Genomic DNA, 23,552 nt, shown 5'->3' with positions numbered 1-23,552 from the left:
TTGTCCTTTTGGGTACATAGTTAGTTTTTCCATCGGTGTCAACTTTTCTGTAAGTTCTTTTAAAGGCTATTATGGGGGAGGGAGATTTACTATTATCTAACAAATACTTTTCATCGTATTGAGTATCAATATCTCTTATTAGGCCTCTTATTTCTAGTAAATGGTTAGGCACATATGCTACTAAGTTTTGGTCTTTTAATTTTATATTTTTAACTAAATTATTTGCATCTACGATTGACCTTAACAAAACTTTAATTCTGTTTTTTCCAATGGCTTTTATTTCAATAATATTAGGAATGTTCAATTTTTTATGCAAAATGTCCGCAACAGTAAGTGGATGTAAACGGCCAATATCCTGATTGTTTGATTTTTCTATATATACATAAACATTATTGTTGTTTGTTTGGGTTTATATGACTGCGGACACTAAATCCATTCGCCAATTTTACTATTTTTTATTTTATTAGTCATTTTTTCGTATCTTATCCTAAAACTAATACTAATATAACAAACAATTCTACTAATAAATAATTATTTTTGTATTTTTTTTTAATAATTTTTTATATATATATATATTTTTATTAATTTTTTTCCAAATGATGTTCTCAGAGTTCCACAGCAAAAACTGCAACATTCTTCTTTAGCCCTCTACTTGGACTGTCCAAGTTCGTCATTCATTTTTATCTACATATTTTTTTTTTTATATATTTTTTTAATTATTATATTTTTTTTTCCTATTTTTTTTTATATATCTTTTTTATATTTTTTCTTTCTTTTTTTTTATTATTATTTTTTTTCATTTTTTTATTTTTTTTTTTTATTTTTTTTATTTTTTTTTTTATTTTTATTTTATTATTTTTTTTTTTATATTTCTTTTCTTTCTTTTTTTCTTTTCTTTTCTTTTCTTTTTCTTTTAACATATAACAATTTACAAGAAATACTTACTCTATATTTTACAATTACAATTTAAGCTTAATATCTAAAATATGTTTATACAATAGTCGGTATACCAACTCATTATTTTCTAATGTTAATAAATAATTTAAATTAATGGGATGGTGGACATCAGTCAAAGAATACAGTGAATTTAAAAACATATTAACTTTATTAGAGATAAGAGAACAGGTCAAAATTTTGTGTTGTAGATTGCCCAACTGTCCACAAATACATTGTGGACTATCAGCTATATTAATTTTAAATAAATATGATGGAGTAAGACAGTGGTCAAATCTCATTCTGCATATGGTTCTTATCATATCTTTTGTCGACTCCATTTTAGAAAACCAAGGTTTATCCGTTATATAGTTTCTGATTGATCTGTAGTGGTTTCCTGTATTTACGTTTTCATCAATATACCTTTCTTTCCATTCTTTCGTAATCTCTTTGAATAAATTTGATTCAATATCTTTTGGCGTACAAAGATAATGGGTTAATACTCCTTGTGTCACCGCGTTTTTAGCCAATTCATCTACCATTTCATTTCCAGTTATTCCACAGTGGCTTTTAACCCATGCCAACTTAACAGACTTTCCTTGTTGCTGAAGTTCTTTAATTTTATTTATGATATATAATTCAATGTAGTTCACTTTTGATTTAGGATTTATAGCACTAATTTTACTAAGAGAACTTTTACTGTCACTAAAAATTATAAACTTTGAATGATTTATATTAGATAAATATTTTAGTGCTTCCATTATCGCTATTAATTCAGCTGTGTATATACTCATAATAGAATTTAGTTTAAACATTTTACTAATTTTATTACTGCTATCCCAATAGGCACATCCCACACCTTCAATATTTTTTGATGCATCTGTATATAGCATACAATAATCTTTGAACATTTGTGAACTGTCGGAGATAAACACTAATTTTCTTAAAGATATAGGCAACTTGCTATAGTCCCTTAAAAAGTATACCTGAACTTGTTCCATACTATTAAAGTCAATATTATAATTTGGGTTTATGTCATATTTATAAAGTTGTTTATCATATATTGTCATTTTTGAATATAAATCTACCATATTTAGAGTTTTCTTTTTTATCCAATATTTTTCTGTCAAGTCTGCTAAAAACAGTTGATGTATTTTGGAAATTAAACTTGCCTTTTTTTCATACAATCTAACTAAAAGGTTGATGCCAAGTTTTTTTCGTCTTATATCCATCGGCATTTCACAGCATTCAACTTGTAGATTATTTATCGGTGTACTTCTTAGGGCTCCTATACACAATCTAAGGGATTTATTAATGATTTTGTCTATTTTATTTAAATGACACTGTGATGCGTCACTGTATAATATTGATCCGTAGTCGAATATAGCTCTTATATTATTTTTAAATAACAACAAAGAAATATTTGGATCTGCTCCCCAACGTAAGTGTGATACGAATCGAAGAAGGTTTATTCCTTTTTCTGTTTTTTTAACTATATTGTCTATATGTTCTTTCCAGAGAAGCTGTCTATCCAGAGTAATACCCAAATATTTAACATAACTTTGTACAGGATAGGATATATTGTTTATTAAGATGTGATTGGGTATTTCTTTTCGTTTTCTTGTAAAAATACATAATTTGGTTTTGGAATCAGATATATTTAGTCCATGTAATTCACTCCATATTTTAATATGTTTGTCTCCTTCTTCAATGGATTTGACTGCATTTTCTATTTTAATGTTTTCTTGATAAATAACTATATCATCTGCAAATTGTAAAATTTTTGTTGAGTTTAAATTTTTTTCTATATCAGAAGTGTAAATTAAATATAACAAAGGGCTTAATATTCCTCCTTGAGGTAAACCACCCATCGCTACTCTTGGACCAAATGTGTTATTATTTACCGATATATAAATTTTTCTACAGTCATACAATTTTATTATTTTTTGACAGAAGCATTCTGGCAGACCTATTTGTATCATTTTGTTATATAGTATATTTAAATTAACGTTGTCGTATGCTGCTTCAACATCTAATAAAAGAGCGATTACTGAAGAATTTTTCGTAAACGCTAAATTTATATCTGTTACCAAATGACTCACAGCTTCCACAGTAGAATGATTTTTTCGAAATCCAAATTGTGTTTGTGATAATTTATTGTTTTTTTCTAGCCAACTTTCGAGCCTAAGTTTTATCATTCTTTCCAGTGTTTTTGTTATGCAGGAGCTCAATGAAATACCTCTATAAGATTCTGCTGAATCAGGATTCCGATTTGTTTTGAGAATAGGAATCACCCGGTACTCTCTCCAGTTATCTGGAATATCTTCTGATAACCATATTTGATTAAAAAAATTTAATAGTGTTTCTTTCCCTTTTTGATGTAAATTGGCCAACATAATATAATGTACATTATCTATACCTGGAGAAGTATTTTTCTTATTCTTAAGGCTTATTTCTAATTCACAGAAACTAAATGGAATTGAAAGAGGATGCATAGAGTTTTTTCTTTCCATTACATTAATTTTTGAAAATATATTATCTGGACATAATTTTCTTAAAAACTCCTCAACCCATTCTCCTTCAGTCACTGGATTTACTTGTGGTTTAAAAATGTTTTGTAATCGTTTAGCTTGATTCCACATATCTTTAATTGGTGTATTTTTGTTTAAAGTTTTACAAAAATTTCTCCATGCATTACGCTTACTCTCTAATACAACTTTTTTGGTTTTCGCTACACATTTATTATAATTTATATAATTTTGTATATTAGACTGTAGTTTAAACTTGCGTAAAGCTAGTTTTTGTTCTTCTATTACCTTTTTACAATTGTCATTCCACCAAGTTTTTCTAAATCGTGGATTAGTCCCTGTTCTCTTCTCCGGTATACATATCTTACAATATTCGTTTAATTTATTTAAAAATTGTTGGTAATTTAAATTATTATCTATTTCCATGAAATTATCAGTGATAGAAGAGAAAAGAGACCAATCCGCTTTATTTATGTTCCATTGGAATTTTGTATTTACACATTCCGCTTTATTAACATTAATATTTGACTTAATAATAATAGCAAAATGATTTGATCCTAATGTCTCGTCCACAACATCCCAATCGAAAAAATGACTAATATTTGCTGAGCATATTGTAAGATCTATTGCAGATTTATTATTGCTATTCGGTCTACGCATCAAAGTTTCTTTACCATTATTTAAAATTACAAGATTACAGTCCTCAATAGCTTCTAACAGATTTTTTCCTATAGTATCTACAGTACTACAACCCCAAACATAATTGTGGCTATTAAAATCACCACCAATTATAAAAGGCTTCTCTAGACTATTAAAAAACTTTTTCCATTCATTTAGAGTGATTTTAAGATTTGGTTTTACGTATATTGAATAAATGTTTAACTTTTTTCCGGATTGAATTGTAATTGATATGCTATTGCACATTATGTCATTAATTTGGTGAAAAGTAGGACTGTTGTAAAATTTTATTAATTTTTTCAAAAGGATGGCTACTCCACCATATCCATCATCTCTATCATTCCTAAAGACATTATAACCAGTAAAGTTAATAAAATTACTTTTTTTTAACCAAGTTTCTGATATTAATCCTATATCTATTTTATTGTCATACAAGAATTTTTCTAAATAACCCTTATTTGTTTTAATTGATCTCGCATTCCATTGAAGAAATGAAACGTTAGCCATCACGAGGTAATAATAATTGTGAAATATTGTTTTTTAATAATTCCAACGTTTTTTTATCTAAATTGTGATTAATTTGATTTAATGTTGCTGAAATAAAGTTTACTATTATTTCTCCTATATTATTTTGATTATCGTTTTGTGTTTGTGTTGTGTTAGAATAAATGGGATTATTAAAATTATAACAAGGCTGACTTTGTATTCTTGGTGTTTGCAAAATTTTTCTGCGTGCTTCCATTGTTTCTTTATCTACACTACTAGAATCAATACTACTTGATCTTTTTCGTTTAGATATTGTATATTTATTTGAAGTATTTTCTTGGTCTTTACTTACTGTTGAATAACATTTTTTATATTTATTATTAGCTTCATAATATGTTATATTTTCATTATTCATAATTTTTTTAATATATTCCTGTTTTTGTCTTTCTGTACAATCTGCTCCCTTGTCAGTAGCGCTGTGTTTTCCTTTGCACAATACACAAAGTAAATTATTCGGATTGGAACAATTAGATTTGTTGTGTTCTTCGCCACATCTTTCACACCTATCTTTTCCTCTACATTGGGCACTTATATGCCCAAATCTCAAACACTTTAAACATTGGATTATTCTGGGTGTATAATTTTCCACCTCGTATATCATTTTTTCTATTATTACATTTTTTGGTATAGACTGACCTTTAAAAGTGACAATTACGGTTCCTGTTTTTACATAATTAGTATTACCATTATCTTGAATCACTTTCCGCATAATTCTTTTTACATGTAATACTTCGAATTTAATTCCAAATCTAGGTTTAATTAATGATAATAAATCATTATCTTCTATCTCTTTATCTACCAATTTTATAACACCTTTCTTTTGAGTAAAAAACGTTGGAATATATGCCTCATACTCTTTGCTTTTAAGAATTTGAGAATCAATTAATTTATTAGCACTAGCAAAATTATTTAGTTCTACCTTGATTTTATTTCTACCAACTACTGTAATTTGTGTGATATTATTTTCAATTTCAGGAACTGCACTTAAAATCAAACGGGCCGTGCCGATCCTGTGTAATCGACCAATGTTACCGTTTTTATTTTCTATGTGTACTATATAAGGTGCATTATCTCCAAATTGATATCTATGTTTTAATCTTAAATTTATTACTTTATTTAAATTTTGCTTACCTGACTTATGTGTTTGATTTAAATTTGTCAAATTTTCATCGTTATTGCAACTAAATTTGTTACTTACCTCAATAGTACTACTTGTTTGGTTTTGTTTGTTTGTTACCTTATTATTTACTCTATTGTTATTTTTATTTAATTCCTCATATTCCATCATCCCATCTCCTTCCATTTCTACATAAAATTTACCTTTATCTGGAGGTTCGGGTGGTATACCTTCCATATTATTTGTTTTCTGAAATTTAACTTCTAGGCGCTAAATTTCACACTTTCTTACAGATCACTGGTTTAGTACTTCTTTATACTACTCGTAATACTCAAAAAGTTAAGAAAAAACCTTAAAAATTAATAATTTTTAGGAGAACTTCTAAATAAACTGCCTTTCAATTTGACGTTTATTTGACATTCCATAAACATTATTAAAATTGTACTTATCTGATGCAACTTTGAACAATTTTTTCTCTACAACTTTTTGCGGAGGTGGAATTTGTTGTGTCGGCACTTTAATAACATCTCTGGTTTTAGTTGTAATTTTCGCAGTAGAATCATCCAAATTTTCTATTAAACTTGATTCAATAATATCCATTTCACTATTTTCACTAGCACCTGAAAAGTTTTCACCTAATGGTGTCCCTGGGGAAAAAGCTTCCCCCATTGGGGGTCGCTTATAGCACTGTTTATCGCACTCAATCAATATCAGTTTTTAAATCACACCAAGTGTCCTTTTTTCTACTAATTAACTCGCTAAATAGTTAATTTTATTAAGAGCAGATTTTAATGTGTTTAAATTTTAAACTATGTTTTTAGCAAGATAGAAACCAATAATTATCCTTGTCAAAATATTCTTACAAGGTTAAAAGGTTAAAATTTTTTTTCTTGATTTGCAATAATTTATTTAGTAGTTTTTAGTTAAATAGTTTTTAGAAAAACAAATCCCAAAAATCACTAAGCATGGCATTTTTTCAACAAAAAATTGCAAATTATTCGAAAGGAAGAAGCATTTTCGAAAAATACTTCATAATCCTTCTTTCTCATAATCCTTAGTGGCCTTCAGAGCATCGAAGAATACTAAAAGAGAAAAAGTGTTTATTTGCATGAGACACCCCTAAAAAAATTCTGAAGTGATTGGTTGAAATTGTCTGTTTTTAGTTAATTGTCTATGTATTTGTTAATACAATTTCCGGCTCTCTTGGAAAAATAAAAAAATACATTTCGAATTTGGAAAAAATATAGAATCAAATAAAAAATGTTTGGTGTAGTAGAAATGCAAACAAAATTTAGTCAGAGAAATGAGTCCCAGATCTAAACAATAAATCTGAAAATTCTCTTGGAACCGCTTTCTGGTAACATCCCTAATACAATTTATAAGGCAAGGAGACGACAAATAAAAAAGACGAAAGAGACTTTACAAGATACAGCCACATTCCGTCTATTCGCCTAGGAAAAAATTCCAACGAAAATTGATTACGTGTACTTAAAATATGAGTAAAATGAAAAATTAAAAAACAGCTTATGTTTCATTTCGGATCAGAGGTGATCCACCATTCCCATGCGTACGTTTCTATCTCTCCAAACGTCTTCAGTGGGGTTACATGAACATCTCTGGATCGAAACGAAACCAAGCTAACTATTTAAGCAGAATTGTAAAAACAATTCTGCGTATCGGACGCTCTAGCGATACTAGCGACATCTATTACAGAGAAATGAGAAGTCACAGATCTAAACAATAAATCTGAAAATTCTTTTTTGGAACCACTTGTCGCTACCGCTAGAGCAGGGGTTCCCAAACTTTTTTGTACCACGCCCCCTTTTGTTGAAATGAAAGCTTCTCGCCCCCCCCCTTTACAATAAATTGTATGCGCCTAAATAGGAACAAAACAAAACAATTATTTATTCTGCCATAAGATACAGCAATATCAGTTTCCATAAAATAAAAAATTATTAATAAAAGAAAAATAGATTAGGTTGGTTAGTGAGATGAATGTGTTTGTGTTTTATTTACTAGTATGCCTATTCGTGGCTAAGTTTTAGTAAGTGTACAGCACAAGTCAATAGCAACATCAAGTTTATTCCGATACTGTGTTTTAATTGCCACAAGTGTTGAAAATCGCACAGTTACTGGAAAAAGGCAAATATAAATGAAGAGTTTCCCGTGATACACTAAGATACACTCTGAAATATTTTAACCAAAATGAAGGTTTGTCAATTATAACAAATTATTTGGCAGAGGAATCATGCAAAAAATCATTTGGATTTACATATTTGCAAAGCATCTTCTTGAAGTGATTCAGTCAGGGAGTCTATGTTGACATGGAATGGTCAGTTGACATTCTGTAAATAAAATTGTCACAAGTGTTTGGGAAGTATTTCTGGAACTCTTCAATTAGGCTCTTCAAATGGTTTGATATTTGGATTTTCAAACTTGATCCTTCATAAATGTCCTTGAAACGTGTTTCCTCCAAGATTGGCTCTACTTTAGAAAAATTTGAATAATTCCAGGGGTTTGCTGATATTTTACGCCTCCAAGGTTGAGTAATTAAGCCTCCATCACAATGAGTAACTACTATATTTGAGTCTCCACCTGGAGTTTTAGGTTAAGGCTGTTCAACGAGTCAAAGGTGTCTGACAAATAGGCCAATATTACTTGGGTACAATGTTTTTTGAAGGCCCTGTTTAGCTCATTTTGCTTTTGATGTTCCAAGGTGATTACTTCATCTCAAAGGTCAAATAATCTGGCCAACATGTCTCCTTTTGAGAGCCATCGTACTTCTGTATGAAGTAACAGTGTTTTGGGATTACTTTCTAAATCTTCACAAAGAGTTTTACAAAGTCGATTATTCAACGCACCGTTTTTTTATGTACTACTTTAATACACAACTTCAAGACAGCCATAAGTTCATTTGGAAGGGTTTTTGCTGCCAAGGCTTGTCGATGTATAAAACAATGCATCCCAATCACATCAGCATTTTTCTCTATTACTAATTGCAAATAGCCTGAGCGAAAACCAAGCATTGAAGGTACGCCATCTGTACATAAACTGATCAGTTTTTGCAAAGAGAGTTCATGTTTGTCAAAAAACTCTCACACTGCTTTCATAACATTAATAGCTTTTGTCGTGGTCTCCAGTCTCCAACTCTGTAGAAAAGAGTAGCTCGTCTTTCAGTCTTTCGTGTTGAATATACCGAACATAAACAATTAACTGAGAACATTGGGCTATGTCAGTACTCTCGTCTAGCTGAATAGCAAAAAATGGCGATTATTTTACTGCATCAACTACCTGGTTTTGTATATCTTCGGTCATATCATCAATGCGGCGTTTCACAGTGTTGTCAATAAGAGGTATTTGAGATAACTTTTGCTTACTCTGCGTTACCAGACACAGTCTAACAAGCGGTTAATTTTGAATTTTAGAAAAATAACTAAATTTAATTTAATGTTCAACTTGTCTCGCGCCCCCCTGACATGTCCTCACGCCCCCCATGGGGGGCGCGCCCCCCAGTTTGGGAACCCCTGCGCTAGAGCGTCCGATACACAGAATTATTTTTACAATTCTGCTTAATAGTCCGACCAAAGAACAGTCTGACCCCAAAAAAATAAAGGAAGGATGAAAATTTGGTAATAGGTAGTTGAAATTTTCTATTATTGTATAAGAAAATGTTTACAATTCTACATCCCCTCCATCCCTCTTGAAGGTAAAAAAATACATTCAAAATAAGACCGGAATTGGATAAAATGACTAATTCTAAACACGTATAAAGTACGTCCCGAATAAAGTACGTGCCTCCTAGTGGCAAGATACGGGCAACAATACATTGGATTATAGCATAGGGCAGTCCTTACAGTAGGAATCCTGGCCTATACAGAAAAATGCAGGCGTGTGTGGGGTAATACTGCACTGTGGTTGCATTGGTGGTTTATTGTTTAAACGTGCAGGGCAGGGTGTGGTGCTGATAGAAAAGGCATTCAGGCATCAAATATCCAAAAAATATTTTCAGGCCATAATAATGAAAAGACCTTCTCCAAGGCAATAAAAACTTATACTGAAATGAAGGCATCTCCTGAGGTAAAATAATCCGGAAGTAAAATGAGCCTCCGTTCGGATCTCCGGGTGAGGACTATCTCAGGGGGAACACCATTATAGGTTAGAAAAATCAGGATAGGGTCTTGGAATCTTGGTGGTCTTACAGGTAAGAGTCTGGAGTTAGTGGATGTGCTCAAACGAAGAAGAGTTCAAATTGCTTGTATTCAAGAAACTAGGTGAAAAGGACAAAGGGCGAAAGAACTAGGTGAAGGATACAAATTGTAGTATGTAGGGAGTAGTAACACTAGAAATGGAGTTGGTATAATTGCTGATAGTGAAATGAAAGATAACGTAGTATAAGTTGTAAGAACGAGTGATAGAATGATGTCAGTGAAATTTGTAATTGATAAAGAGGTATTGAATGTTGTGTGTGTACGCTCCTCAAAAAGGTCTGGGTGAGAATGAAAGAAGAGCTTTCTATCACCAATTAGGAGACGTACTGAGTGATATTCCATCAGAGGCGAAAATTATAATAGGAGGTGATTTCAATGCACATGTGGGCCAAGCCAAGACAGGATATCAAACAATACATGGGGATTAGGTTATGGAACTAGGAGTGAAGCTGGAAATGACATGCTTGAACTAGTAACAGCATTGGATATGGCGATTGTTAACACATTCTTTAAAAAGAGAGAAACTCAACTTATTATCTACAAAAGTGGACAACATCAATCCCAAATAGACTACTTTATGATAAGGAAAGAAGACATACGTGAATGCAAGGACTGCAAGGTAATAGTTAGTGAGACAGTAAGCCAACAACATAAGCTGCTTGTTCTGGACATCGAAGTAAAAAAGCGAAACTAAACAAAAATATCGGAGAGGACCACAAAAAATCAAGTGGTGGATGCTAAAAGATGAAAAAGAAGGTCTGTTCAGGGAAAGAATAGTAGAAAAATATATTGGAACATGAAAGGAAGCCCTAACACAATTTGGAAAAAAATGGCCAATATTATTAGAGAGACGACTATTGAAATACTTGGGAAACGTCAGGAAAGAAGTTTGAGGATAAAGAGACTTGGTGGTGATCAAATGAAGTACAAGGAAAAATAAAAGAGAAGAGAAAATTATATCAAATGTGGAAAGAAACCAGATCGAACATAGATCTTCAAAACTATATTTATGGTCGCCAAAAAGGAAGCAACAGTAGCAGTAGTAAAAGCTAAAGCAGAAGCGTATTCATACCTATACGATCAACTGGATACCAGGGAAGGCGAAGCAAAGATATATAAAATAGCCAAACAGATAGCCAAGAAAGCAAGAGATTTTAATCAGATTAGATGTATCCGAGATGAAAGTAATAAAATACTAATTCACGAAAAGGATGTCAAAAAGAGATGGAGAAAGTATTTTGACAGTTTATTAAATGAAGAATTTGACAGACAGCCTATGGAGTTAACGGAGACTGTAACAGCAATGGTTACCAGAATAACAAACGGGGAACTGGCTCAAGCGCTTCAAAAAATAAAGAAAGGAAAAGCAGTAGGACCCGATGATATTCCTGGGGAAGTATGGAGAGCATTGGGAGAGACAGGAATAAGTTGACTAGAAGGTCTATTTAACAGAATTATGGAAGTTGGACAAATGCCAGATGAATGGAGAAGCAGTATATTAGTACCTGTCTACAAAAACAAGGGAGACATACAACAATGTACAAACTACAGGGCAATAAAACTACTTAGCCACACCATGAAAATATGGGAGAGAGTAATTGACAAACGGATACGTGAAGAAACCGAAATATTCGATAATCAATTTGGCTTTATGCAGGGCAGATCAACAACAGATGCAATTTTCATTGTAAGGCAACTGATGGAAAAATACAGGAATAAAGAGACCAACGCTCATATGGTATTCATTGATTTTGAGAAAGCATATGATAAAGTTCCTCGAGAGACTCTGTGGTGGGCACTCAATAAGAAAGGAGTCCCTGGCGAATATGTAAAGATTGTGAGAGATATGTATGAGGGAGTAACGACTAGTGTGAGGACAGGTGTGGGAGAGACTGATAAATTTCGGAAAGTAGGATTGCACCAAGGCTCGGTGCTTTGTCCTTATTCATTCTCATTAGTTTTGGACCAGATAACAGCGAAACTACAGGGTAGCATTCCATGGTGCCTAATGTATGCTGATGATGTAGTGTTAATAGGAAATAGTGAAGAGACAGAACAAAAACTGGAACAGTGGAGAGACAAGCTCTGGAGGAAAAAGGTTTAAAACTTAGTAGGACAAAAACAGAGTATTTGGAATGTTCATTTAAAGATGGAGCTACTACAAATAAAATGGTATCTTTGGATGGTGAAATGAGTGTGAAAAGCAATAGTTTTAAATACCTAGGATCGATATTACAGAGTAATGGAGAAATAGATGGAGATGCATGCAGTAGAATTAGGGCTGGATGGATGAAGTGGAAAGAAGCGAGTGGTGTGTTGTGTGACAGAAAAATTCCAATGCAGCTGAAGTTAAAATTCTATAAAACAGCCATAAGACCGGCTATGATGTACGGAACTGAATGTTGGGCAGTGAAAAAGAAAGAGGAACAACGTATGCATGTGGCGGAAATGAGAATGCTTAAATGGATGAGTGGAGTGACAAAGAAGGATACAATTAGAAATGCGTATATTAGGGGAAGTCTAGGTGTGGCACCAATTGATGCCAAAATGAGAGAGCATAGGTTAAGATGGTTTGGTCATGTTCAACGTCGAGACGTTAATCACCCAATACGAAGAAAAGCTGAAGTGCAGATTCCTGGAAGGAGTAGAAGAGGAAGACCAAAGAAGACCTGGAGGGAGACGATAAGGCAGGACATGTTGGTAAAGAGGATTAACATTGATATGACCCAAGATAGAATTTTGTGGAGAAATGCAATTAGGGAAGCCGACCCCGCATAGAAATAAGGCAAAGAGAATGATAATGACTAATTCTAAACAACTTTTGTTCTATAGAGTTTTTTCATTAAGTCAATACTTTTCGAGTTATTTGCGGGTGAAGATGTTCACGTTTAACGAAATAAAACATGTTTTTAAATTGTTTTTCGGAGATAACTTAAAAAGTAAGTACTTTAGCGAAAAAAATTTTCCCAGCAAAAGTATAGCTAATAAAAAAGTGAAAAAAATGGTGTATACGTGAGGTCTGTAGACCCACTAGAAGCAGAGTTGCAGCTAATGAAATGTAGGTTCTTCTTCGTCAAATTCAAAATCGAATATTTCATTGTGAAATAACCTAAGTACGAAGCACTTTTCGAGGAAAATTTATTTTAACTTTTTTAAAGCGTTTAAAAAGGGGTTTATTTTTGTTTAAAAAAAACAACTTGTAACAATAAAAGTAAGTGAGTTAGGCTCAAAATAATGTTGGTCCCTTTTATTTTTTGGTAAAAAAATCACGAAAATCACCCCCTAATTAGCATCACAAATAATATTTGTCATTATCACTTCACAAGTTACTTTGTCTATGTATTATTTATATGATCTGTAAGTTTTATCGGTTCAAAGTGCTTCTTTTTGAAAAATATGTAGTTAAAATGGCTTGAGCGAGTAACTAATCACAGTTTAGGCAAATTTGGAACAGCTCTAACATAACCAATTTTTGTCTAACAAGAAAACAAAAAATAAGAAATATTCAGAAATGCAAGAGGTACATTTTATTACTCTGAGATTTTTGGTATTGGTAATAATTTTTAAGTTAATTCCTAAACAATTCCGATTTCCTTGAAAGTAAAAGAAAATGTTTTATTTTGAACCTCTTTTTTTTCAAAACTGAACACTTTAAACCAATGAAACTTATAGATGATATAAATAATACATAAGTAAAGTAACTTGTGAAGCGGTAACGATTAAATTTATTTGAGAAGTTAATTAGGGGGTTATTTTCGCCATTTTTTAAGCAAAAAATAAAAGGGGCCAAAAATATTTTGAGCGTAATTCACTTACTTTTAATATTAGAAGTTTTTTTTAACAAAAATAAACCTTTGTTTACACACTTTAAAAAATTTGTAATGAATTTTCCCAGAAAAGTGCCCCGTTTCTTGGTTATTTCAAATTGAAATATCCGATTTGGAATTTGACGAAGAAGAACCTACTTTTCATTAGCTGCAACTCTGCTTCTACAGTGTCTGCAGACCTCACGCATACACCATTTTGTTCAATTCTTTATAAGCTATATTTTAACTATATATTTTTATATAGTATTTTTTTCGCTAAAATACTTACTTTTTGAGTTATCTCCCAAAAACCGTCCAAAAACATGTTTTTTTTTGTTAAAAATGAACATATTCACTAGCAAATAACTCGAAAAGTATTGACTTTGTAAAAAAACTCTATAAAACAAAAGTTGCTTAGAATTAGTTATTATATCCAATTCAGGACTGATTTTGAACTTTTCTTTTCACCCCCGAGAAAATTTTTTTCACCCCGTATTTTCCAATTTTTGTAAAATGGAGGGGATGTCGAACTTAATAAATAAATAATAGACAATTTCAACGACCTATTCCCAAATTTTCATCCTTAATTTAATTTTTGGAGGTTTTCGTAAAATTTTGTGTTCCTTGATCGGGCTATAAATAGGCAGCTTGTTTTCGTTTTGATTCAGAGATGTTCATGTAAACCCACTGAAGACATAATATGGAGAGAAATAAACATACGTATGGGGATGGTGGATCACCTCTGAACCGAAATGAAACATAAGCTGTTTTTAATTTTTAAAATTTAGTCAGTTTATGCTATGCTATGGGGATAAACCGTTCGCCTAAATAGTTGACGGATCTCACAGTTTTTATAATTTTTTAAAACAAGCACAGAAATAATTTTATTCCATGAATGGTTTCCACCTGTAGATACAAGTGAATATTTTATGCAGTGTGATGTAACATGACGTTCGTTTTTGCTTCTATTTCGTGAAAAACCAATCAACGAAGTTATACCTGCCAAAAGTTCGTAGAAACTATAAACTTCAGTCGTTAATTTATTCTTATAATAGAAACTTATTATTAGCGGTTAGATCTAGCGGTTAGATGTTCCTAGAAAAACTAGATGCCAAGGCTATATTCGATAATATTGGTATCTAATAATAAAACAATCAAAACGTTTGTTTTCTATACTTCCACAAAAATTATTATGTATAACTATGTGACTACAGCTGTTTCGGCAAAGTGCCTTTCTCAAGTGATTTAGTTTACTATGTGTTTGCCTTTTTAAAGTCTTTAACTGAAGAGGTTGTGGAGTGGGGAGCTGTTTGTCTCGAGTTGATCATTCAGAATTATATCTGTATTTTTCAATTTAAAAATGTCCATAGATTCTAATAAAGATTGCTTAAGGCCTTTATTTTGAATATGAAGAATTAGAAACTGTTCATTAAAAGAATGATTATGGTCTAGAAGGTGAAGTGCGTATGTAGAATCTGCTTTTCTGTTGTTGAAAGCCCTTTTGTGTTCACCTATCCGTTTGTCAAAGGTTCTGCCAGTTTGACCGATGTAAGTTTTCGGACAGTCACCACAAGTTAGTTTGTAAACACCACTCTGTAGTTAGTTTCTCTTTCGGCTCTTATTGTTTTTAATATATTTGCTTAAGTTATTGTTAGTTCTAAAAGCTAGTGTTATTCCTTTCTTTTTTTTGTATCTGGCTATTTTTGTTGTTATCTTGCCTGTATATGTGATAGAGGAGAAGGACTGGGGAACACAAAAGGGCTTTCAGCAACAGAAAAACAGATTCTACACTACATACGCACTTCACCTTCTAGACCATAATCATTCTTTTAATGAACAGTTTCAAATCCTTCATATTCAAAATAAAGGCCTTACGCTATCTGTATTAGAATCTATAAAAATTAATAAATTGAAAAATACAGACATAATTCTGAATGACCAACTGGGGACAAACAGCTCCCCACTTCTCAACCTCTTCAGTTAAAGACTTTAAAATGCAAATACATAGTAAACTAAATCACTTGAGAAAGGCACTCTGCCGAAACAGCTGTAGTCACATAGTTATAATAAATTTTGTGGAAGTATTAGTCCAGAAAGCCACTGCGCATCCGCTAGGAAAAATATTCCGATTCGGATTTTTTGCACAATCTTACCAAAAAAGGACCCCTTTTAACAAATTTGCATGTTGCCAGGACCAAAATTGGGTCAAAAATTTATTAAACGTTTTTTTTTTTGTTTTTTTTTCTAAATTTTTTTTTTGCATGGAACAAAGTTTTTCTTAGGTTTTTTGGATCATTCCAAACAGAAGAGGTTTTTAGTGACATTTCTCTAAAGTTGATAGTTTTTGACATATAGGCGATTAAAAATTGAAAAATTGCGAAATCGGCCATTTTTAACCCTCAAAAACTATATGAAAAACTAAAAATTTGCATGTTGCCAAGGTAGGTAGATATTTTTTAAACATCAGTTGATGAAATCCCAAAGAGTTTTTTGCAATACAATATTCAACACTCCTTTGTTTTTTAATTACTAATCAAGCGTGCGCGACACTATTTTCCACCGACAGTATGGTGCAAATGAAAGGAATAAATTCGTTATTTCGTAAACCGGCGAATTTAAGGAAAAATCCCGAAACAGGTCGATTTTTATTTTATAGTTATGATATTGTAGCATATATGGTATACTAGTGACGTCATCCATCTAGGCGTGATGACGTAATCGATGATTTGTTTAAAGGAGAATAGGGGTCGTGTGCTAGTTCATTTGAAAGGTTCTTCAATTCTCTATTCAGTAATGTAAACATTAATATAATTTTTTATACAGGGTGTCCTTCTACTTCTTTTTTTGTCAAATAATTTAATTTAATAAAAATTTTTTGGACAAAATTTTATTGGATTGCAAAATTGGATTTTTTGGATAAAAATATAAATAATTATGTAAATGTTTACATTACTGAATAGAGAATTGAAGAACCTTTTAAATGAGCTACCACACGACCCCTATTCTCATTAAAAAAATCATCGATTACGTCATCACGCCCAGACGGATGACGTCACTAGCATACCAGATATGCCACAATATCACAATTTAAAAATAAAAATCGACCTATTTCGGGTTTTAATCCTTAAAGTGGCCGGTTTACGAAATAACGAATTTATTCCTTTCATTTGCACCATACTGTATACACATGCAACGGTGGAAAATAGTGTCGCGCACGCGTGATTAGAAATTAAAAAACAAAGGAGTTTTGAATACTATATTGCAAAAAATTCTTCGGGATTTCATCAATCGATGTTTAAAGAATATCTATCTACCTTGAGAACATTCAAATTTTAAGTTTTTCACATAGTTTTTGAAGAATAAAAAAGGCCGATTTTGCAATTTTTAATCGCTTATATTATGTCAAAAACTATCAACTTTAGAGAAAAGTCACTAACGACCTTTTCTGTTTGAAATGATCCAAAAAACCTAAAAAAAACTTTGTTCCATGCAAAAAAATACTTTTAGGAAAAAAACAAAAAAAAACTTTTAAAAAATTTTTGACCCACTTTTGCAACATGCAAATTTGTTAAAAGGGGTCCTTTTTGAGTAAGATTGTGCAAAAAATCCGAATTGGAATATTTTTCCTAGCGGATGAGCAGTGGCTTTCTGGACTATATAGAAAACAAACGTTTTCAGTGTTTTATTGTTAGATAAAATCATCAAGTAATGGTCGAATCCATCAATATTGGTATCCATTTACATTTACTTCTATTTATTATGAAAAAGACAATCAAATCATATAAAAACTAAATACTGACCATCATTGTAAAATAAGTAACTTTAAGATAAAACACAAGATAAAAATGACACGACCACATGGTTAAAGAAAACAGCGCCAGTAACACAGAGACCGTGACATCATGGATGAAGGAAAATAGCTCAACCAATGATCGTTAGCAGTCACGACAAGTTAAATAAAAGCAGACAGTTACTGAACTGATATTAAAAATTTAAATAATATGTCAAAAGTTTTTATAAGTGGTCTGATCTGATGATTAATTGGATAATCATAACCACCTTAATAATTGTATCCATCCGGTGTGTCTGTATCTAAAAAATTGTTAATTTGATATTTTGTATCTAGTGTATGATGATCAATGGCGTTATTTTTTGTGCCAGGTCAAATAAGGTGGAATGACGTCAACAGCAGGATATAATGGGGTATTTTTTTAGTAGCATACTAGTTTATAATTGTTTCTGGTTGCTTAATGAAACTTATGCTAATATTAGTTGTTTTATATCCTTCATAAAGGACAGTCTAACGTTGTCATTAAATAGATGTTAAAATATTAATATTTTGGTTTATTTGAATTAATATTATTTTTATAAACAATTTCTGAAGTGGAAATTGGAAAGTCAAAATAAACTTGTTTTAAAGTAACATTGTGGCTTATTCCCAATAAAACTAGTAAATTGCACGAATTTATTAATTTAAAATTTAGTTCATTTATATTTATTATTACAATATTATTACAATACATACATACAATATTATATCCGCTTCATTTCCTATCCTTCTAGTTACTTCAACTTTTGACATTTTTTGAATACATAATATTCGTAGGATTCTTCTTTAACACTAAAATTCAAAGGCGGCTAACTTATTCAGATGCACTTGTCTTAGGGTAAAAACATGCCAAAGATACATGGATGAGCGCGGTGTAGGTCGCGATTGCAGTCGCTACATCGATATCAAAACAAACCTTCATTTTCTTATGAGATCGCACATACCAAGAATGTGTCACCCGTTCACCCTCGCGACCTTGCATCGCAGTTTACAGCGATGTCGATGCCAAAACAGGATACTGAAAGTATCTTTGGTATGTTCTGCCCGTCATCGATATAAACCTCGACCGCGATCAGGACCTACACCGCGCTCATCCATGTATCTTCGGCATGTTTTTACCCTTAGTGTCCACGCTTCCAAGCCATACAGAAGAGTAGAGCAGAACCGAAGCATCCTTAGGCGTAGTTTTTAATCTTATATCTCGACAACAAAGAAACTTTTTAAGTTTAATGGATGATGCAGGTGCTATTTCAAAGCGTATCTTAATTTCTTTGGTTTGGTCTACATTTGATGTACATTCTTCATGTTTCTAAATATTTGTAAGGAATCACACTCTCAATTACAGTATCTTCAATATTCAATAGAATCTTTGCATCTGCTGATTTAGTCATGATCATGCATTTAGTTTCCTTCAAATTCATCTTCAGTCGGTATTCATGACAACGTTCATTAAGGAGTTGCATTACGTTATGTAAATCACTGTTGTTATCTGTCATTATTACTGTATCGTCTGCAAAACGTAAGTTCTTCAAAACTTCTCCATTGATAGATACCTATGCCTTCCATTGAAGCAAGCCAGCAATTTGATTTAACCCAGACTGTGAGACATGTCCACCCCTTAAAAATGACATTCGGGTGTAACAATTCATTGGAGCGAGGTGTATTAACTCACGTAAGTACATAAATCACCTCACCTCGTTCCAATGCTCCAGACCATCCCTTTCTTTCTTGGGCACTCTTGGTCCTAGCAGTCTGATGAGCGATAGAGGTACAACTATTAGCCAAATGCTCTTCATGTGGGAGTACTGGATAATATAACTCAAAACTGGTACTCTAACCGTTAATTGCCTCCGGGCTGCATCTAAACATTCCGTATATGTGTTTGGAACCTAGGAGTTTTCTATTGGTTCGTGGCAGCACGCGGTCATATTTTAACCAATAGGCGGCGTGGTCCCAAACGCATATACGGAATGGTATTCTGTTCCAAATTCATATACGGAATGTTAAATATTCGTACACCGAAAAAGATAAGTTTTTATTAGAGTCTGTTAAAAGGAGATTAATTTTAAAATACTTGTTAGTGTATTATTAAATAAAATTAAAATAATTATAGTATTTGGAATGTTATTTGGTGCGAAATTCATATACGGTATGTTAAATATTCGTAGAACAAAAAGATAATTTTTATTAAAGCTAATTAAAATGAGACTGGTTTTTAATAGTACATATATTATGCAACGAGCATTTATTGATGGTCATTATGAAGCAAGTATAAGGGATACGAAACGAGCCACCTAGCGGCGAGTTTCGTATAGAGTACGAGCTTCATAATGATAATTAAATGCAAGTTGTTTACACGATTTTTTATATGATCATTCACAAAAAAATATATTCAAATTTATTAATTTTGTAACGCAAACAAATTAAGTAGTTTGTCAGTCTGACAGTTTGTTTACATATTGAGAACTGTCAAAGAGTATGTATTTGATTCGCCATTGGTTACTGCGCGTGTGCCACCTTTATCGCGAATGTCATATCGCGATTCTATTGGTTAAAAATCTGTATCCTAATGAAAATATGTATCATAATGAAGTTCATTATGATACAGGTAGTGACATCATAATTGATTTAATATTATAGTATGAGAATAAAAAAATTATTGTTAATGTATTATTATAGATCCACAAGGAATAAGTTTTTCCTGTAGTTGGCTGTATACGATATAATACAAAAAAAAAACGAATAAATTCCTTTATAAAAAGTCTAGATTTAAAATCACTAAAAAGGGCTACATCACAGAACTAGTTTTAGATTGATTGACCAATCATCATCAGTGCTTTCCTAAAATGAATATAACCTGATAAAATGATGCATAGGTTTTAAAATTTTGACTAAGTTTAAAAAAAAGTCGTAGGTTGTACCTACTCACGTGTCCTTACCATGCTAACCACCAAAATATAATATTACAAATTTTATTTACATATATTACATAATTACAAATATTTTGGTGGTTAGCATGTAAGATCATGTGAGTATAACGTACAACTTTTTTTAACCGTAGTCAAAATTTAAAACCTTTGCACCATTTTATAAGGTTATATTCATTTTAGGAAAGCACTGATGATGATTGGTCAACCAATAGAAAACTAGTTCTGTGATGTAGCCCTTTTTAGGGATTTTAAATATAGACCTTTTATAAAGGACTTTATTCGTTTTTTTGTATTATATGGTATACAGCCAACTACAGGAAAACTTTTTCCTTATAGATCTTTAATAATAAATTAACAATAATTTTTCTATTCTCATACTATAATATATCAATTATGATGTCACTACCTGTATCATAATGAACTTCATTATGATACAGATTTTCAATATGATACAGATTTTTAACCAATAGAATCGCGAAATGACATTCGCGATAAAGGTGGCACACGCGCAGTAACCAATGACGAGTCAAATATATACGCTTTGGCAGTTCTCAATATGTAAACAAACTGTCAGACTGACAAACTACTTAATTTGTTTGCGTTACAAAATTAATAAAGTTGAATATATTTTTTTTGTGAACGATCATAGAAAAAATCGTGTATACAACTTGCATTTAATTATCATTATAAAGCTCGTACTCTATACGAAACTCGCCGCTAGGCGGCTCGTTTCGTATCCCTTATACTCGCTTCATAATGACCATCATTAAATGCTCGTTGTATAATATACTATTAAAAACCAGTCTCATTTTAACTGGCTTTAATAAAATCGTCTTTTTGTTCTACGAATATTTAACATACCGTATATGAATTTCGCACCAAATAGCATTCCAAATACTATAATTGTTTTATTTTTATTTAATAATACAGTAACAAGTACTTTAAAATTAATCTCCTTCTAATAGACTCTAATAAAAACTTATCTTTTTCGTTGTACGAATATTTAACATTCCGTATATGAATTTGGAACCGAATAACATTCCGTATATGCGTTTGGGACCTCGCCGCCTATTGGTTAAAATATGACCGCGTGCTGCAACGAACCAATCGAAAACTCCTAGGTTCCAAATACATATACGGAATGTTTAGATGCCTCCGGGGTAGGCCCGGTTCAGTGATTTGGTGCTCAAGTGTTTGAGTTTGGACCTTACGTTCCCGGGTTTTTTGGTTTTTGAATTTTTTGGTTGGCTTGCGCCGGTTTTTTAGTTTATGGTTAGTTTTTGTTAGTTTTTTTGTTGACCGAAACATTTTTTTATTATTTTTTTGGTTTTTTTTGGATGCCTTCTATTGAATCTGAGAGCACTTCTTTAAATACCGCTTCACTTTAGACATTGAAGAGTAGTGGGTACAGCACGCAATCTTATCGGACTCCCATCTGTATTATAATACCTCGGGTATTAATAATTCTGATTGTCAACTCTTACCTTGGCAGTTTGATTTTAACATATATATTAATTACATATATATACCTAATTTTTCTAATATTTTCTGTCTTTGGCGTCTACTAGAATCCTGCTAGTTCTTGTCAATTTGGCGCATTTTTTAATATTGTAGTGATTTATGTATTTATTTAATTTATTATTCTAATTGGGAAATAAGCCAAAATTTAATTTAAAAAATGATTTTATTGACGTTTCGACTTCCACATTCAAGCTATAATGTGGCTTATTTCCCAATTGGAATTGTAAATTACATGAATGCCACAAAGAAATAGCTTCAGAAAAATATTATTTATTTATGTATTTATTTCATTAAAAACCAATTCCGGTTTTTTAATAAGGCAAGCAGACATAACATAAAGAATAGGAATTAATGATGGTTTTTTTTATTAGGAATAATATTAATTATTTCTTGTTTTTGGTTAAAACTTATGCTAATATTAGGTACCTTTTCCTAAATTTAAGGTCATACAATTTTATTGAAGTTGGAATAATACTATTTAATTCTAGTAAGTTTATTTAACATGTGGTGTAATGCTTAATTTATCAAACGCGATTATTTGATACTTTTTATCTTCTTTATTTTAATTACCAGAGAATGGCAGTTCTCGTTATTGGCAAACAATACCCCTACATGCGACACTATAATATAAACAAAATTTTAGATTTTCTAAATCTGACTGAATTGAAAATGGGGCCAAATCCCATCTTAAAGTTTAGGAAAAGGCTCGCCTGTCCATATGTAAACTCTCCAATTTGGTCCAAGGGTGTGGATTTTACGGCCCTCCCCATTTAGGGTCTGTTTTTCGTTCTCGTCCCCAAAACCCCCAAAAATTTCAATAATTTAAGTCCGGCCTTTGCGGTTTCTGATAGTACTGATCATTACCTTTCCAACGCATGTCTAATTTTGAAAAACGGGTATACCATTCAAAAGTTATCGAGCTCAGAAATATGACTCAATTTTTATTCAAAAAGGGCAAAATGTATGTGAATATGACATATATGTATGTATGATGTATGGTATCCCGAATAAAGTACGTGCCTCCTAGTGGCGGGATACGGGCAACAATACATTGGCTTATAGGGCAGTCCGTACAGTAGGGATCCTGGCCTATACAGAGAAATCCAGGCGGGTGTGGGGAAATAATGCACTTAGGTTGCATTGGTGGTGTATTGGCTAAACGTGCAGGTCAGGGTATGGTGCTGATAGAAAAGGTATTCAGGCATCACATATCCAAACAAAATCTTTTCAGGCCATAATAATAAAAAGACCTTCTCCAACGATAAAAAAAAACTTATACTGAAGTGATGGCATCTCCTGAGGTAAAATGTGCCGGAAGTAAAATGAGCCTCCGTTCGGATTTCCGGGTGAGGATTATCTCAGGGGGAATACCATTGCAGGTTAGAAAAATCAGGATAGGGTCGTGGAATCTTGGTAGTCTTACAGGTAAGAGTCTGGAGTTAGTGGATGCGCTCAA

The 23,552-nt window shown here is 32.0% G+C and overlaps 1 protein-coding gene across 3 annotated transcripts in view; it reads left to right on the top strand.

The window, feature by feature from the left end:
- The window catches only part of LOC114334656 (dual oxidase maturation factor 1), a 436,984-nt gene that overhangs the window by 233,366 nt on the left and 180,066 nt on the right, over window positions 1-23,552 (top strand). Inside the window, exon 1 of one of the 3 annotated variants that reach the window (XM_050652869.1) lies at window positions 18,140-18,158. The exons of the other annotated variants lie outside the window; for them this stretch is intronic. The gene's annotated coding sequence lies outside the window, so the exon portion shown is untranslated. Of the gene's footprint in view, window positions 1-18,139; window positions 18,159-23,552 lie in introns of those variants that run through there. 3 annotated transcript variants of the gene reach the window in all.

The sequence above is a fragment of the Diabrotica virgifera genome, chromosome 6 (genome assembly GCF_917563875.1).
Source record: "Diabrotica virgifera virgifera chromosome 6, PGI_DIABVI_V3a".
NCBI classification, from domain to species: Eukaryota; Metazoa; Arthropoda; class Insecta; order Coleoptera; family Chrysomelidae; genus Diabrotica; species Diabrotica virgifera.
The sequence above is the reverse complement of the archived record's forward strand: the minus strand, read 5'-3'. Positions and strand labels throughout refer to the sequence as shown.